The following is a 19,469-nucleotide window of genomic DNA, read 5'->3' as shown; positions in this document are numbered from 1 at the left end:
ATAGGGTGTAACAAGAAAGCCAAATAGCTTTTCGCAGCCTACTCCTTAATCATGCATCATGGGGTTAGCGTTCATGGGGTTAACGTTCAGAGATCAAATAATCCCAAAACAACATGGTGGTCATTGCATGCGTATACCAAAGTTACAACGTGTCCCAAACCTTAAAAAACAAGAAGGGTATCATAGGGTTTATGTGTAGAGTGTATTAATTAATGGAAAAAAGTCAAAAGATCAAACGAGGCGGTAGGTAAAATTTATGCGAAATGCGTTTCGTAAAATACTCCTTAACAGTAAACCCAACAACATCAGCTGCGGGTATGTATCTCTGCATCCGAAGTAGCGTGTCATGTGACTTATGATGTCATAAAGTAATAGGTCAGATGTCAAATACAAAATAACCATTTTGGCTATAATAGTTGCATACAAAAATGACAAAAGTTGCTGAAGCCCTCAAATCCATTACGTGTATCAGACACTTATAACGCACTAATGTCAAAGATCACGTGACCAAAGATCAAATGTGTATGAAAACCGTCCAGGGTCAAACGTTGGAGGTCATATAACCAAAACATTAAGTAACGTAAAACACAAAAGGTCACATGGCCAATGGAGCTCAAGGGATCAAAACTGGCCGTATTCATTCACGGTTTTATTCCGGTGTCTGGTCTTTAATGCTTAGCAAAATTACCGCAAATTTAACTTTGGTGAAAAATTAAAAAATCTTTTGGCTATTGTGCAAAATCATATGAAAGTTTCATACCAGGTAGGAATGAATTGTGTGAATGTATTCTTAATGTGTATTAAAACATAATATAAGAAAAGAGATCGTTAAAATTCAAGTTTCATGTACCTTAAACTTTGCGTGTAAGAGTGATGACCTCATACTGATCACATACCCAACATTCTGGATGAGATTTATAACTCCATGGTGTGCGTGCGTGTTTGTTGTTGTTTATCTGAGTTGTTTAGGGTATAATAATGATTGTTTCCATAATGGTAATGTAATAACTGTACCTTTCTTACAGCTTGCAGTTAATATGGCCATGCAACCAGCTCCATTCAACGTTGGCAGTGTTAATGAAGGCCCTTCAGCCAATGATTTCGCTACTGCTCATCCTAACATATAAGCACAACGTAATGTCCGCATTTACACAGAAGAAACATGCTAATAATTACATCTTAAATTTCGCATTACCCTTTTGTCAATCGGAGCTCAGATTTAATGTTTGGGTGAATCTCTGTAAATTTCTTAATGTTAAATTGATAATTTGCCAATAAATCAACTTGTTTTAAATTTTTAATGCTTTTCTTCTAAAATTGATATTATTAGCTTATTAACAACAATCTCAGTATTTTAAGTAATTTAATCAGTAATTCGAAATAGGGGATGGGGAGGGTGAAGAGGGCTTTTGGCTTTTTTAATCAAATGTCATTAGTATACCCAATTTGTAAAGACCAACATATTGGAAATTCCTACAACATCCATCGAACACTGTATGAGAAGCGTGTGACCATTTGAAAAACAATAACTTAAAGTATAACGTACAGTTTATGGGAAGTTTGATTTTCCTACTTTCAGTTGGAGGTTGCAAAAGATAAAGAAGACAAAGAGAAATTTTAACGAAAATCAAGAACTGATGACATTGACCTATCACCATCGAAGAAAGACCATCGTTGAAGGGAAAATAACTGTAACAGAAGTTAGGAACTCCTACCCACCATTGCTGTACCCTCTCGTATATACCTTACATAAAGTGGTATTTATAAATTGGGCAAAAAGTTTAGGAACTTGAATGATATTAGGAGTGTTAGGAGTGATATCAGGAGTGTTAGCTCAGTTGCTAACGCCGGTTACTTTCAATCATAAGGTGCCCGGTTCGAGTCACTCCCAGATTATTGTATGTTGTCCAGTTACATAGTTGCTGACAATTAACAATTCATAATACTGGACGTTAAATGTGAATGTAAGAGACTGACTTCGGTCAGCTTCGGCTTTGATAAGTCAAAGAGGCTTATTTGCGAGTTCCTGCTTGCAGGGGGATCTAAAGTACATACATACATTCATACATATTAAAAGTGGTACGAAATATATCACATGCCAAAATCCCGTTAGAGTGATTTACTGGCAGACGTTGATTTATTTACCGCAGGAAATCAAACTGATTACTTTTGACAACTTTTGTATTTCAGAAGCAATTGAACTTGATAGAGCCAGTTAAGAAAGTTCTTGGAAATTATGAAAGGGGAAAGGTTGAAATATTTCAATATATTCCTGTAAATGAGGTATGAAAGTCTCTTATTGCAACATGATGATATTTTCTCAGAGGTAATGAATTTTCTTTAACAATGCAACTTTAAATTAGGTGTATTAGGTAATTTATATGATGGAAACTTGTTTCAGGCCAATTGTTTATTCAGTTCTGTAGACCTGGTATTACATATCTGTCTTTATAATAATGACTTCGAAGAATGTAACCCAATTGGAACCTTCAGGAAGAATAACAACTGACCCCGTATAACTGTGTAGAAACCTATACTCGATTTACTGACCAATTACGACATGAGCTGACTCCACCCCACTGTCTATGTACCTCTAGTCACTTCCCCGTATACGAAGTTCAAATGCGGCCTTGTCCAACGGACTGTTTGCCAAAGAAAAATGTGTACGCAGTATCTTTGTCAGCATTAGTTGCTTTGTATTTGGTGTAAATATATGACAGTATGCAGGGTTCTATATACAGTAGGGAATTATATCATCGCATTAATTATTCATAAGTGGTAGCATTATAATCTAATTGTGTGTTGGATTTATATCATTATTGGTAGATCATGGGTACTGGATTATTCATATCGTTTCTAGCGCAGATCCAATGATTAGGCCTAATTAGCATGGATTAATATAAAACAAGTTGAAATGTCAGTACTGTATCTTTGCAGCCGCAAGCAAGATTTAGCTATATTGGTTATGAAGGTATATATCGGTAGTATTTATATTTGTATAGTATTTCAACTAGAAGAGTGATATCTATGATACTTGTGTCCATGCCCTATTCAGCAAAACAATTAATAATTTCATTTGACTTTGGAACCATTGCCTGAATTGTGTCTTGTTAAATATTAGTAAACTCATGCAGCCATGTCAATTTGGAATATTGTGATGTAGTTTGTCTCTAGGAATGTCATGCCAGACGTTCTATAATCTCCAGTTACGTGGAGGTTTTACACTTTGAGCTAAAATAGAAAGTATAACGTACAGTTTATGGGAAGTTTGATTTTCCTACTTTCAGTTGGAGGTTGCAAAAGATAAAGAAGACAAAGAGAAATTTTAACGAAAATCAAGAACTGATGACATTGACCTATCACCATCGAAGAAAGACCATCGTTGAAGGGAAAATAACTGTAACAGAAGTTAGGAACTCCTACCCACCATTGCTGTACCCTCTCGTATATACCTTACATAAAGTGGTATTTATAAATTGGGCAAAAAGTTTAGGAACTTGAATGATATTAGGAGTGTTAGGAGTCAATTGGGCAATAAGAACACTTAATTGTAACCCTAAACTGGCTTACCAATCCTTCAAACGTCGATTACTAAAACAATGTTCATGGGTTTCTGGAAGCGACAATCAACTGCTTCAGGGTCTTGAAAATGATCTGTATTGTTGTTCCAGTGACCAGTTGCGGACATGTATACACTTGGGTCGTTGGGTTAAGTTCTTACAGTTTTGATCAAAAGGAGCAAAACACAATACAAGTATGTCGATCGTCAAACATGTAATACGATCTAAATGTTGAATTAAAAGAAACAATAATACAGGAGTCGATCTGCAACTCCTTGAACAAATATCACAGGGGGAGTTTTACTTGAAAATGTGGAATGACTGTTTAACAACTTACCAAGTTACTTAAAGGATATTTACTAGCAGCAAATTAAGTGTACAGCCTGTTTTGTAAGGAACACTCCATGTTAAATGAACAATAATCCAATATGAAATATATGCATTACTTATGATCAACAGATGAAATGAACAGATGAAATTAAAGGATGAAATTAAAGGATGAAATTCAAAGAGGGAATAAATAGTTCTATATTGCGCCTGATAAAAATTGACCAAGGTATATTCTGCGCAAAGTTGTGCATTAGAAAGGTATTTGGCCCATGCTTGGCTATTGAACGAACGCCTCCGTTATTGACAAGGTGGAAAAGTTATAGTTCAATGGTCAACGTACAAAGACATCAGCATTTAGGCCATAACGCGCGTTTGACAAACTGATTGTCAGTTGTAGCACTGTCACCTATGTTTGGATGGACAGTGCTGTGCTCACTTTAATCCAAATAGTTCACAGGTTCAGTCAAACCTTTCTTTAAATGTAAACCTAATGGATCTCAGGCTTATGCAAACCAAGTATCGAAAACTGTGAGTTATATCAGATATATCAAATTGAATGGGAGAATGTCACGGTGCATTCGAGCTATCTAAATTTCTATTCAGTTTTCTTAAATTGACTTTGATGTATTGAAATAAGTTCGAGAAATTTTACATGGATTTGAGAAATCTGAAATTGAATTGGAGATATCTGAAAATTCTAGTTCAGATACTTTAAATTCTAGTTCAGATACTTTAAATTCTAGTTCAGATACTTTAAATTCAAGTTCAAAAATCTGAAATAGCTTTCCCGCTTTTCAGAACTTGCTGAAAAGGTGCAAATTATATACATCGTTAAAATATACAGTATTTAAGTATTAGATTACGCCGTGAAATCAAAACTGTACTGTTTTGATGGTCTTCGATGACAGCGTAGAGTATACTAATGATGGGTTAATCAACGGTCTAACATGCGTTTATCGCAGGATAAAGTACTCGGGGTATAACACAAGCAATGATCGACACCGGTGCAGCCATCAACAGTAGTTTATCCCCGCGAGTATATATATATATATATATATATATATATATATATATATATACATATATATATATATATATATATATATATATATATATGTGAAACACAATACAATATATTGCAGTATGAATGTCAGCATAAGTATTACCTCACTCTCATGCAGGGAACGGTGGCCAGTCGAATCCTTGTGGAAACTGTGCCCACGTTTCAGTACTGTAGTATTAATAAGCGTAAGCTATATTTGATGTGTTTAGACATACATTGAAAGTTAAACATGTACGACCAATTACTTTTAAATGTCCATGATTTTACAAAATTTGATTCAGTGACCCATTATCTTTCTTACATAGAACGGTTGAACTACGAACATGGCTCAATTACCCAATAAACGAGGCTTTCCATTCAATCTTCAACCTGTTGTCATGACACAACAGCAGTTCCCTCGAAATGTTGGTAACCTTAAATGATCAGGACCTCGCCGTGCCATTGGAAGCTTAATTATTGCTTGTGGCTGTGCTCAAATTGTTGTCACCCCTCCCATAATAATTGTTTTGCAGCCCCGCGGTTTCTATTATGGTCACTGGGGAATCTGGAATGTTGTAGTAAGTGCACTTTTAAAATATAACCTAATTCAAGTAACTCGTTGCTTCGGTTCACCTCCAATATTCTTAGTTTCTATTAAGTATTTTAATTTTTGATAATTGTAAGATTCTTTATAACAGCATTCATTCCAATGAGATCAGTTGGATATGTTACACTTGAGTTCACTTGTACGATGCTGTATACTGTAAACTGTTCGACGATGTTCAATACTAATGGGAAGAAAAATTCTGTGAGCAGCAATATAAAATACATCATGGAACATGAACCATCCTCATATGACATTCATTTAGGTAACATACTTATATGATATTTAATATAAAGTAATTTTATTACATCATATAACCAAATATACTACCAATGAATGCCTCTAAAATGATGAGAAAACTACTAAAAAAATATGTAAGGAAAGTTCTCATTCGTTTAAATTACACGTTTGTGTGGTATCATTCTAAGTTTAGCGTACAGTCTATGATAAAGACTGTGATAGAACACTTAGAACACAACCTGTAGCTATCAGGGAATTCGATGTAATATAATAGAGATAACTCACAAAATGACAAAGGCTGAAGTTATTAATGTTGTACTTCTCAGATTACTTGTTTAATGTACTTTAATTTGCGAATACTTTTCAGCTTTAAAATTAAAAATGTTATGCAATAGTAGTTAATGTGTATTACATATGTTTAATCTCATTCCATGAATTGAGCACAGAGCGCACTGGAAATGTGGAATCACACTTTCGACAAAATGGTAGCCCCTCCTCTCTCAATGCTTCAACCATTCACACGAAACAAAGCGGCGCTTTTTGTTGCTTTGTTGTTCATGTATGCTCAATGTAACTCTCTATTCATAATAGATAATGATTATAGGCCTTCATTAACTAAATAATATTTGTAATGATGGTATATTTACAACCACTTCACTTCAAGGCTGGAAAGGCTACATAGGCAATTCCAAATGGAACAAGCTGACGGTTAACATAGTTTAATAAAAGTAACGTACAATTAATAATTCCCTACAACCTACGTAGTTGTTGTTGATACGATCAATATGAACGTTTGAGTATAATGATGCCGTGCCATCTGCTAGGAAAGTTGATAGGCAAGTTCAAAAGGACTGCACCATGTTGCTTCGTAGCACTCTGAAATCATTTTATACAGATGTGGTTGAGACAAATTTAAATAGAGAAAGGTCTTTCAGATAATTCAGATATATTAAAATTGGTGCTCCACAGGAAGGTCCGCTACCGGCGTTACTTTTAATGATGTATACTGATGAGATACAGTCGAAATCCAATTGTTCTGTAATCAAGAAGTATGCCGATGATTCTGGTATATCATGCAAAATTTCGAAGCTTTCATACAAAAGATATCAAAATATTTATAAATCGTTCTCATGAAAATAAAGTTGGAAAACCTTGTTATTGATAACTCGACCGTTGAACGTGTGTCTGAAAACATGTACCTTGGTGCTCACAGACAAACTAACATTCTCCTATCATATTTCTAACATATTGCTAAGAGTTTATTACATTGTACCTACATAAACATACCTGGTCCCGTTTTTCAAGTAAGAGGCTGTTGGTAACAATTCTTATTAACTCATGATAAAAAAGAATGAGAGCTTACCTAAAGTGCAGCTTACCTTAACTATATATGCGAGACATGGATTCTTCGAGTGGCTTGCAATTTCTGTTCTGGAAGGGCAAATATGAAGGTTGCTATACACATTTTCTAGTAATGCTGTCTAAACGCCGCCCCCACCCTTGCCCCTCCTCGTCCTTAACTACTCAAGAATAAACTATGCTAGTACCTCCCAAAGTTTCATGTAAAAGTATGTGACCTTCAACTATGTAACTAGGGTATTACATAGCCAGAGTAATGCTCGTGATGTGCAAAGCCGCCAACAGCTAAGAGAAACCGTACTTTTTTAAGGGAGATGTTATATTTTGAACGTTTCGTTATATATGAAACTGACGACTTGAGGAAGTCTAAAGTGGAAATGACCTGGTGCTTGCATGATTTAATTTGTCATAACACTGGTATTTGTTCATTGGATTCTTAACATTGATATTGAAAAGGAAACAGGAAACAGATACAAGCATCGAATAAACTACAATCATGTGACTAGGCCACTCTTCAGGTATCTTATTGTTGGCCCACTGGCCATTCTGTTTTCACGAGTTATGCTATTGTGTATGAAATGCTGCATTAATCAATTAAATTACCAGGTGGAAATTATAAAGATATTACCTTCCAATAATCTTGGGTGTTTTCGAATGGTAGTTAGTTGGTTCTCAAATAAGCATGACATGGTTGTTATGCTCGGCTTGTTCCAAAGGGTAACATTCGTCGTATTTCAAAAACGCATGGACCTTAGACAAATTGTTTCACTGAGAGGTTATAATGACTATAAGTATTCATCAGTATGTGAAAACGAGAGTGGGCCTTAGGTGGACATTCGCCAAAAAACAGTCAGAAATAACTAGACAGTTTTAGAACTTCTAAACGGCTCAACCGATTCTTTACCCTCGAAATAGGTAAGAATAATATTTAACTAAATTTCGCCAAAAAGTGCACGTTCGCCACTACGCGAAAAACGGGGACGAATCCATAACTAGAGCAAAATACTTTAGCATAGGGGTCATTCCATATCAAATCACCAAATTATGGAGTATGTTGTAGTTCGACATCTTTGAAAAATTCCGACAAAGTATGAAACCTTGACAGCTCTAATATGGTTACTTTAGTAAAAAGTTGGCATAAAAACCCCTACCTCATGCTGAATCGCAGCATGAAATAGCAACTTTAGAGTTGCACAACTCAAAAGTCAAGAAAATGCCAAAATGTCATGGTGGCGACAAATTGCGGAATTTCAAAGTGTGATAAATCGGCCAATTGTAAAGCAATGCAAGTGAATTTTTTAGAAAATGCTTGTTTTATAGTGGTTCAATCATACCAAAAAAATGGGAAGTTTTGGAGAGGGTGCAGCAACAGCCATCCTTGATTTGACACGGGATGACCCATAGGGAATAGCCACAGGATCATACATTTACTCTACTGATGGCAACCATGGACTTAAGACATTAACATTGGGCCTAGGCTGCAGTTAGGCTAGGGTTCCGAGTTCCTTTACCGTGCAGTGTGATTCCAGGCTAGGCCGTTCTTACTAGGCTGGCCTGTACAATATAGACTAGCCTACAGTGTATTATTAAACAGTGTACAGTATTAGACTAACAATTAACAATTATGAGGCAGACAACATAATCGTGCATTACTGTTAGTGTTACCCTTTCAAGACCCACCTCCCAACTTTCTTGAGCAGCAGATTCTCCCAGCACGTCTGGATTGTGATGAAGGGACCATTTTTTTGGACGAACAAAGTAGAAATCGCACATGGCTTTAATAATTTCTTGGAGATTATGCTCCTAGTTGGCCGGGTAGGTCCCATTCGAGCAACTTGTCTCAAAGGATACAACCTCACAACCGACATTTGCTGTATTGATAGAGAGCCGAACTTATATTTATCGGTACCTATGGCATGAAGCCATGCCCTACATTTTCGCTGGTTCCTTGTGAGGGAGGGTTGTTTATTCTTTTCTGATGATTTTGAAGGTTTATTAGAACAACCGTAAGCCTGGCACTTTTGTATTTTCCCAAATTGTTGCAAGCCAAAGCCTTAAGTAGCGTCTGTGTATGTGGTATAGTTCTGTGACTGTGACAAGTTAGTCCAGTTTGTGTTGACTGAGGTAACGTGAGCGTACGCACTGTACTGATAGTCGATACAAGCGGAGCCTGCTCGGTTAGTAGGTAGCAATTGTTATGTTTTCTGGTCAATGATGAAGACGACACAGATTCCAGGACAAGAGTATTTAGCGGATATTTATTAATGATGTTTTCGTGAGTATGTATCACATATCAATACACTTGTCACAGCTCATAATTATTGATTGTGTACTTTAGTAACGGTACAGGTATGGGAAAGACTTTTCAATTACTAATCCATGCAATATGTCTAGAGGTGACGAACGCCTACAGTGGAAATACGACCTTCTTTACCGGTTTCGGGCCTATGGACATACAATCAGCGTTCATAGCCTAGTGGTTATGATGTCCGCATATAAAGCAGGAGGCCCTGGTTCGAATCCCGGCAGAGGCTGGAATTTTTTTCACTGTTCCGGATTTTGAACTCATTACGACTTCAATTATGTATATCAATATGCCCTTGTCGTTTATCTCCATTTCATTAACAAAAGTATATATATGTATATATATATATATATATATATATATATATATATATATATATATATATATATGTATATATATATATATAAATTAATATATAATTATATATATGTATATATATAAAACTGGGAGAATGTCTCGCAACAACTCCTGCTGCAGTCACATGATGGCGATGATATATTTTAGTGTCACAGTTGCGGGTGGGGCTTTGCTGCCCTGTGCGGCAGAACTGATGGTAGCCTGGGGCTGCTTTACCTGTCATATCGACCAACAATTGTTAAAATCAAACATAACTGCTATTTGACTTTTTTTTTGTTTCCTATGATTTCCATTTTTTACAGGTTGCCATAATAACAGGATCTTTCGGACTTGCCAGTGCACGGAATAGAAGCATGGTAAGTGGTAATCTATGAACAAAGCTTTGATAGCTACCGGGTAACATTATTAATATTTGGAATTACATAACAGCGTTACATCAATGATGTTGTGGGTGTGATATTTCTACCATGACGTGTCTTCATGTTTGGATATCGCTACAACTAATAGTACAATATGCTTTGCTGCACATAACAATATAGAGATCGAGGTGATAAAATGAAGTTATGTGAAGATTCAGCGATACTTATTTTAATATCTCTTATTAACTGATTTCATTATTGACGTCAGTTGTGGGGGGGGGGGGCACACACAATCTAACCTCTAACCCACTTGCCATAGCAAACACCTAACAAAGTTGGTATCAAGCTTACCACACATAAATGTTAATAAGTCCTTCGTATAACTTTATTTTGACTAATCGTGAATACCTCGCATTCAAAACATAAAGCTAAACGTCATCAATTATCAGAACAATATCATTATAGTCGTCAGCGTATATTTTATACTTTTCACAGGTCTCCATCTTAATGATTCTTGCCATCATTGCAACACTACTATGTGTGATATCCATGGGTTTTCAGGCGACTATTGCTGTCTCGTTGAGACGATACTATGTAAGTACCAATAATAATCGTTTTATAAGGAAAGAGAAAGTTGTGTTCATTCTTGCATGAGAATATGTCAGATCAAAATGGTTCAATAATGCCAAAGAAATAGTGTTTATTGTTCACATTCCTCTAAGTTAACCTAAATTATGGCGAAGCATCGTTATATCTTAAAGTTGATATGTATAAGGTATAACGGTAAATTCAATGCTTAAACTAAAATACTGGCGTTTGTATGATAAAAGGTTAATTACTAACAAAAGATGTTCGCCGTGTGATTTATGATAAAACTGTCGATAACATATTAAAACCGTTTTCATGTTGATACATGCCTAGTAGTTCATATTTGCACTTTCGCTTCTCAATTTTACTAGCCTGTTGCACCATTTGTCCTGTTCATCATAATTTGCCTTTCGTAGGGACTGCAATTCTTGTTTTGCATAATCGGGGCTAGTTTCACGTGTGTTGCTCTCTCAGATGTTGTACCACAACAGCGAGTGGTAAGTTTCCAACCCTACTGCCAAGTGTCATTGATTTCTCTTAAAATTGCAGCATTAAATTCATGTTTTTGCCACAAAAAAATATGCCAATCATGAGAGCTTAAGCTTACCGAGTTCTTTATCAATTATTTATGAGCCCTTCTACCTACTTAAATTGTTGTGACAGGTGTGCTATATCCCCCTGCTCAGAATGTAACGTACCTAATATGCTAATAGTTTTGAAAAGTAGTGGGCTGTGCATGCACGATATTAAGGCCGAGGATCCTTTGCAGAGTTCCATTTGCACTGATACCGGCCTTCTTTTGACGATTCGTTTCTCCGCTTATTCTACCTAGCTTACTGCCTAATTTTTGCCTATAGTCGAATCCTACCCGTGTTTCAGCATTGAGTTAGTGTCCTTCTCAACAGTCGGAGTCGATTAGGAAGACGGTTACCATTATAACGTCTTCGTCACTCAGAGAGTGTATATATATAAAGAGAGTACATACACTATACACATCATGTACGTAGCATATACGCACGGTTTGTTCGTAGGGCCGCAGTCAGTACATACGTAGTGACGTCATTCATTTACTACTTTCCCTTGTCAGTAGTTGTCAAGCCGATTTTCATGCACTGTGCTGAAGCTTCATATTTTGAGCTTGTGCGCCGGTACAGTGACGTCACAAGATTAATTAGGTAATAAGGTAAAAAGTTCTATTTTCGACCCTTTCTGCGCATAACAAACACGAAGGGGCTATGTTCATCCAGCTGTCATGAAAGTACTCCAAAATTAAATTATGAACAGTTGATGCTATACATGTCGTTTGGTCTTTAAAAAAAAACATATATTTGCTCTCAGTATACAACTGACGTGTTACTAAGATTCTAAGAGTTTATTCATCCGCTGATCAATCAAACATTTAAAAGTAATCCCACCTGCCGCCATGATGATGCAGCTGTACGGCTTAAATACGGTGTTACGGTCATGCCTGTGATGCATTTCTAACGGTATATTGTCGTTAAAGTGAGAGTCTTGTATAGTCCTGTAACTGAGAGAAAATTTTCTTTTTAAGCTAGACTTATAAAACTAAGCGTGTAAGCCAAACTATCAGTCTGTAGGCCAACGCGAATTAAAAAATTTTGAACGATGTTTCTCCCGTTTAGAATTTGCTGCTGTTCTTTAGAATTTTCTTCGTTCCATCAGTATGTACACACAGCATAGTAGAGAAGGAATAGTCAAGTCAGTGAGGAGGTATCCATGTTGTGTATTCGAATAGTGTAAATTTGCAGAGTGAGTCGTGTCAGTAACACTGGGTCGTGAACTCCTTAAATGTCAAATAACCATTTTATCCATAATAATTGCATACCAAAATGAAAAAAAAGTTTCGATTAATGGGTTCGTGCCTGGGCATGTGATGTAGTGTTCCCAGTGAGTTATGACATCCAGGGTCAAACGTCATAGGTCAAATTAACAACACATTTGTTAACGTAAAATACGAAAGTTCTCATTGCCAATGAATGTCAAGGTATCAAAATTCACCGTTTTAATTCATGGTTTTATTCCGGTGTCTGGTTTTTAATGCTTAGCAGAAAGTGATGCAAATTACAAGACTGATGACAAATTATATCATCTTTTGGTTATTGTACACATGCCAATTATGTAAAAGTTTCATACCAGTTACGAATAAATTGTTTGAATGAACGTTTAATACATAAAAGAGATCAATTAAAAAGCTTCATGTATCTCAAACTTGGTGTGTCACACTGATGACCTCATACTGATCATACGCCCAAATGTTTGGATGAGATCTGCAATTCCTGATGTGCCTACTTGTTTGTTTTTGTGTTTTGTTTAGTTTTCTTGGTATGTTGAGGGTGTAATAGTGAGTGTTTCCCTAGATGATAATGTTATAATTTTACCTCTCTAACAGATAGTTAACCCACCTTACGCAATGCCGCCAGGACAGGCTAATGTAGCAAGTCCATATACAGGTGTAGTCAATATGGCCATGCAACCAGCTCCAGGCAACGGTGGCAGTGTTAATGACGACCCTCCATCCTACCAGGTCGCTGTTGCTGACGACCCTCCATCCTACCAGGTCGCTATTGCACAGCCTAAGATATAAGCACAACTTTAAAACCAAACGTTGTGTCTGCATTTACACAGAAAGGAACAATTTGTCAATCCGAGCTGACATTCAATGTATGGTTAAACCACTGTGAGTTTCTTTATGTAGAATTGATTAGTTACCAATAAATCAGCTGGTAAAAAGTGTTGATGATAAAATTGATATTATTTTCTTATTAACAACAAACGAAGTGTGTCGTCATTTAAGTTATACTTACCAATTATGATCTCCAGCCACGCCCTAAATTAAGAGAGGGCGCTGTCATGTCGGTACTTTCTAGTACTGCGAAACTTTAAAAGATGCAGTCTCTAAAATGACTGAGAATATTTTGGTAGGTTCTTGACATGCAGACTGAACCACATTACATCCTATGTGTTCAGAACAAGTGAAATAGACAAGAAAGGTTAATTGAAGAGCTTTACAAAATTTGCAGTGATATGTAAACATTATAGGAAGTACCTTAATGCCATCGTCTTTTTGCTGTTGCCAGATGCAATTACAAAATATCACAAATTTTGAAAAATTCATATCATCGTAATACAAGATGCTTTGAGAATGTGATTTTCGCCAAAAGATTTTTACAGTTTTAGTATTTTGAATACTTTTTACATGGATTATGAAGAAGCCTTATCAGACCAGGTCTGATTTCTAATGTAAAATGATTTATTTGTCAATTTTAAAACTTCAAGTAAAAACATGCATGTTCTTTTCACTTTTTATTGACAAATATATTTTGATTAATTAACCTTTCGTACGTTTGGACTATGTGATTGCGTTTACTCTGTCAATATATTGCAATTTTACTTGAAACTTTCGTCACAAAATTAAGTTGTATATGTTGTACTACGTTAAAGATCGCTACTTGCAAACAGTCTAATTGTATTTTTTCACCAGTCCACCTTGATGTTTTGAGATAAAGGGGTATGTCATGTTTGGATACTACAACCATTATCATATAAAGATAAAAAAACATATATCTTCGCTATTGATTGAAGACCCCATCATAACACTCTGTCGTACACTTAAATTACCCAATCTCAAAGAATTTGGAAGAGTGATGACATACATTTTCATAAATTAACTCCCCCCCCCCTCCACACACACAAACCTAAATCATCTCCTCGGGTAACTGAACGAAACTGCAAATGTTTGCAGCATATTCCCTGCATCATAAATACCCATTCTGTACCCGTGCCAAGTTACTAAATGGGCAATCACCGCCCCTCCCCCGCACCCTCCCTTAAAAACTAAGCCATAGATCTGTTTAACGAGTAACCCGATGAAAGAGCCACAGGTATGGTACATAAGCATAATCAGACATTTTCTCACCAGCAACAATCCCCCTCCCCAAACTTTTACAGGAGCTCAACGAGTTACCTCATGAAAACTGCAAAATGTTCAGCATATCACCATGTTCCATAAATGACCATTGCCAGCCTTTTTTTTATGGTAGAGTATGCCCCTGCTAGAAGTCATATTCGTCAACACCCCAGTTCCATCCACTGAGCTACATCAACACAGTGAATGACCGAATGTGACCTATGGCAAACTGTTCAGCTTACCGACAAGTGCATTGATGAACGTCGCAACAAATTGTCGGTGGTTGGGTAGCCTTTCAGACGTTCCTTATTCCTTATTGGCCTTTCACTGCGCTGGACTTTTCCCTCCTCCCGTGTTCACACAGATAATTATGGTACGTGCAGGTAAAATGCTACTCAAATGACAGGAAGGGAAACTCTGCATTTCCCTGGTATATGGATATAGGTCTGACTGTCGACGGTTCGAAAACTATGCATGGGTCGCGAAACATTCCTACCAGGGTCGCGGGATTTCTTCAAACGTCGGACATTCTATCTACAGTTTACAGAGACCAACGTTGTCCGTGATCCGTGAGTCCGTGATACAACCTAGCTTTCACACATTCTGAGCATCATTTTGAGGGTAGTGATCTGTTAAGTTGGCATCGTTCAGTCCTTGTGGAAGATCATTGGCCTAAACCTGTGCTGATCGTTGTTCATACAGTAACCAGCTGTAAACATAAAGTTTTACGTAAAGTTGATCTACTACAGTTTTTTTGTTGGAGGTGTGGACATTTATTGGCTTCTAGCACAGGTGCCCACCATAGAACGGTAAAATAGCCATTTATAATGCATGGACTATACTAGGAATTCGTGGAGTAAATTTTGATGAGTATTTAGTGACTTGACCTAGATCATTTTCGATTGCGGGGGGGGGGGGGGGGTTATAGTGAGAAACAAATTCACAACTAGGAGCTAAGCAACCAGCCCTAGCACCATATATGTATGTCTCAAACTCTGATGATATATAATTATCTAAAAAAAACACTTGAAAACTATAATGAGTGGCATTGCTAACCAAACTGAATGCACAATGTTAATCACTTGTAGAGTTACATTGCTTGTACGTGGTGATAGAGCACACTATCAAATATGAAAACACAATATACTGGAAAGGATATTAGCAAATGCTACAGAAAGAGGGGGAAATTGTGTCAGTATAGATAACAAAAACAAGGCTCCTAGACAATTTTACGGAGTCAACAAAGCAGTTAAGTGGTATAAATACACTTAGAAACAGCTAAAGGACTAAATGACCGCAGTGTGGACCATTTACCAAGCTTCCTTTTCTGATAGGTGGAATAGGACTCATGCTGCTTATTACGGGCTGACTGAACTAGAACATTTTAACGCAGAGCACTGATCATTCACGTTACAAAGATACATATAGCTTCAAGCAGTTCAGAGAGGAACGAAGTAATGTAAATAACTTAGTGTTAACCCACTCAATAGTGCAGACTGCCAACAAAGATAACTTACCGGACGTACATTTGTCTTTGTATGGGATTTTGTCAAAGTCTGTTTACCATAAATATTGCAACCAGTTCCTTTATATTACCCTTACAATTGACCTACGTTTACGCCCGTGAGAAGTTACTACTTCAAAGAACCCTTCCCTGAGTTGCGTTCATCAGACTTCCGGAGACCAGGAAGCTCAGCTCCTGGGGAAAAGGCCAGCTGCGCTGTTGTTTCGCCATAGTCAACAGCCTTCAGTTGGAGGCTAACGGGGATTTCCCGGCAAAACATTGCAACATCACAATTCCATTCAAGCTTAAACAATGGAGCTTAAGTAATAAATATAGAGAATATGACGAATAGCATTCAAAAGTTATTGTACTGAGCAATTTCATTTTCAATAGAGATTTTTTTTCTCAGTATCTTATAAGAAAGAAACCATACATTTAAATATCGCCTTAGTATCATCTTATTTGCATATATTTAACTACTTCAATATGTTGATATTAGCCTTTCCCTTTGTCATTCGTTCCTTTTTGTTCCTTTTTGTTCCTTTTTTGTCTCTTCTTTTCTTAGTGACTTTTGTGAACTGAAGGAGCATTCCAGTGATACTATCTTACTTATTGTCTGGTACACGCATCCGGCTATACGTGCTTTTTATCTAACATATCTAGTATACTGTCATAAATATAGAAATACCTAGGCATATACACTTTTATACTATGTATTTTTACTTTTAAACGTATAAAAATCAATTGAAAACCGTCATGACATAATAGGGACGCTGCTAACTCTTTCGATTAACCATCACACTCACCCACCACGTTAAGCCACCACAAAACTGGTGCGAAAACCACATGCTATGCCACTATTGATATCACATTCGACTTTTTCATGTTGTGTATATTCTAGATCCTTTACAGTTTGCCATAATAACGGGGATCTTTTAAGGTTCGCAGTGCACATAAGAAATGTACGGGGAATCCACTTGTGACCAAGAAAGTGAATTGCTACCAGAATTGGCATACACTCATATATCATAATCCTAAATATGGCCAAGAGAAATCACATCATCGAGTGGTAACCTTGATGACATCAAATTGATGGGGAAGGTAGATGAGGGGAAGGAAGTGGGTATGGACGCATAAACTGGTATATCATATTTGGATATCATGATCTTCAATTGATATATCCCGTGAATGTTATCTCATGAATATTTAATAACACGCAGTCACTAGAGCTGACGTTAGATTCTGGAGCTTAATAATCAGCGATATCATTGCTTTACCTGTTCGCAGATCATAACTTTAATGGTACTGCATAACTGGTCAATAATGGGTGCAACTTACTGTGGTTTTCAGGCGACTCACGCTGTCTGGTGTCATGTAGAAGAAAGGACCACATACAACCATGCAGTATATGCCTATCTAAACAAGCATATTACCTGAAATCCAAGCAAATGCATATCAAAGTTTGGAATGCTCTTCGGAAACAAATTATCATAGACCGTTGTAGGAATATCACTGAACTTATGTTGCATAAATCTGATTTTCTGACTTTGGATTTGGTCTTCACATATCTCACAAAAGATGTTGAAGATTTGCTTGGAAAAACTTGTTGAACAGTGTAACCACATTTAACCACTTTTTGGAACAGTTTAATGCAAGAATGTAATATAGCTAACAACTCAAAAATGTTTTTCAAGCTAATAACTGCCTGTGTTTTTTTTTTCATTTTCCAGAGTGAATATGATCAAGTCGTTTGTTACGTCCTAATATGTCTTGTTTATTAAATGAAAATATCGTTTTGCATAATCTGGGAAGCTTCACATGTGGTGCTCACTTAGAAACACAACATACTTCTATAATAATTGCTACAATTCTGATCGAACTTTCTTTATAGCTACAAATCCTCCTAAACTTCGCCTGCGAATCCTATGAGCGTGAAACACGGGTCGAGCCTGTGCACACATGCAATCAGTGGCGTGCACATGATTTCAAAGGTGGCGGGAGGTAGGGAGAGAATTATAGAATCCCTGACTGATGTAGGTAGACCTATATATGGAAGGGGTAGGGCGAATTCAGGAATTTACAGAGGATAGATGAGGAGTCTTTGAAGCCGACTCCCATTAAGGGAAGCGGGTCCTCCCGTAACACTACTAACCCCCCCCCCCCAATAAAATAGTCAAGTAATAACGTCTTCTGAGGAATAATTGTACAATAAGTTTGGTGTTTTCTTAGATCTAAACGCAACTTTTGTTTATTTGTATGTGTGGTTGAAAAGAGGATGTTCACCTATAGCAGTGATCTTATTCGTTCCCGACTAAAATATCTAACAAACTCCCCCTGACTGAACCCGATTGACAATGAGGGTGGTGGGGCTATGTCCCCAACTCCCACCCAACTGTTGTGCATGTAATATTGTATCTGTGGGAATGATCTTCTGCCATGCAGTTTGCTGAGAGAGATTCATTATTTTCCGTCTCAAATGGAAAGAACATTACTTTAACTAAGGACTACTCAAGTAAATTAATGATACCAGGTCAGTTTTATCATCAACGTCAATATAGAACCAATTCTTACGTAAATGATTGTCCCAACTACCGACGTTGTACCTGTGGTGCCAAAACTCATCGAGAGATTGAAGACTGTCTTACGAAATAGAACAAGCTGCGATATTCCAAAATAAAAGAACATATGGTACATGTTTCCTGTTTTTATAGAATACTGTGATATACCCAATAATCAATTCACGAATGAGTGTAATATCTCGGGTGTTTTTGTGAGTGTGTTATATTGATTTTTTCTTATAGTTATTCAACCATTGTATTCATTTTCAGATTATTTACCAACCCCACGCAATGCCACCAGAACATTGTTATGTCGATAGTTGAAGAGGGCTTTGAAGGACAGTAAATATGATTTTTGTTTCCTTTAGCGTTCCATACAAACGGTTATACTATTATATGCAATAGCCGTATGATCATCACATACAACGTCATTACCAATTGAAAGGTATTCCATAACACTTTCACAATAAACGTGTGAGGTAACAACTTGTAAACTTGTTAGGCTTACTAAAGATATTTTGTGCCTTCGAAACTGAGGTAAGTGATCTAAGTATATCTAAAAAATAATTGTTTTGTTTATTCTGGTGTTGATTGACATGCATTTCCTAACCATTGATTATGGAGTAAAGGGGCGTTCTGTTTAGTTTTCCGGTTGGTATATCTCCATTAGGCCTACCTATCATTTCGTATAAAGCTAAGAGTTATCACGAGGTCGGAATATTGTTTCACCTATAT

General features: G+C 36.8%; 1 protein-coding gene across 2 annotated transcripts in view; it reads left to right on the top strand.

Moving 5' to 3' along the window:
* LOC139974323 (uncharacterized) overlaps positions 1-19,469 on the top strand; it is a 57,575-nt gene that overhangs the window by 10,288 nt on the left and 27,818 nt on the right. Inside the window, exon 1 of one of the 2 annotated variants that reach the window (XM_071981357.1) lies at positions 19,169-19,271. The exons of the other annotated variant lie outside the window; for it this stretch is intronic. The gene's annotated coding sequence lies outside the window, so the exon portion shown is untranslated. Of the gene's footprint in view, positions 1-19,168; positions 19,272-19,469 lie in introns of those variants that run through there. 2 annotated transcript variants of the gene reach the window in all.

Source organism: Apostichopus japonicus, chromosome 9, assembly GCF_037975245.1.
Source record: "Apostichopus japonicus isolate 1M-3 chromosome 9, ASM3797524v1, whole genome shotgun sequence".
NCBI classification, from domain to species: Eukaryota; Metazoa; Echinodermata; class Holothuroidea; order Aspidochirotida; family Stichopodidae; genus Apostichopus; species Apostichopus japonicus.
The sequence above is the reverse complement of the archived record's forward strand: the minus strand, read 5'-3'. Positions and strand labels throughout refer to the sequence as shown.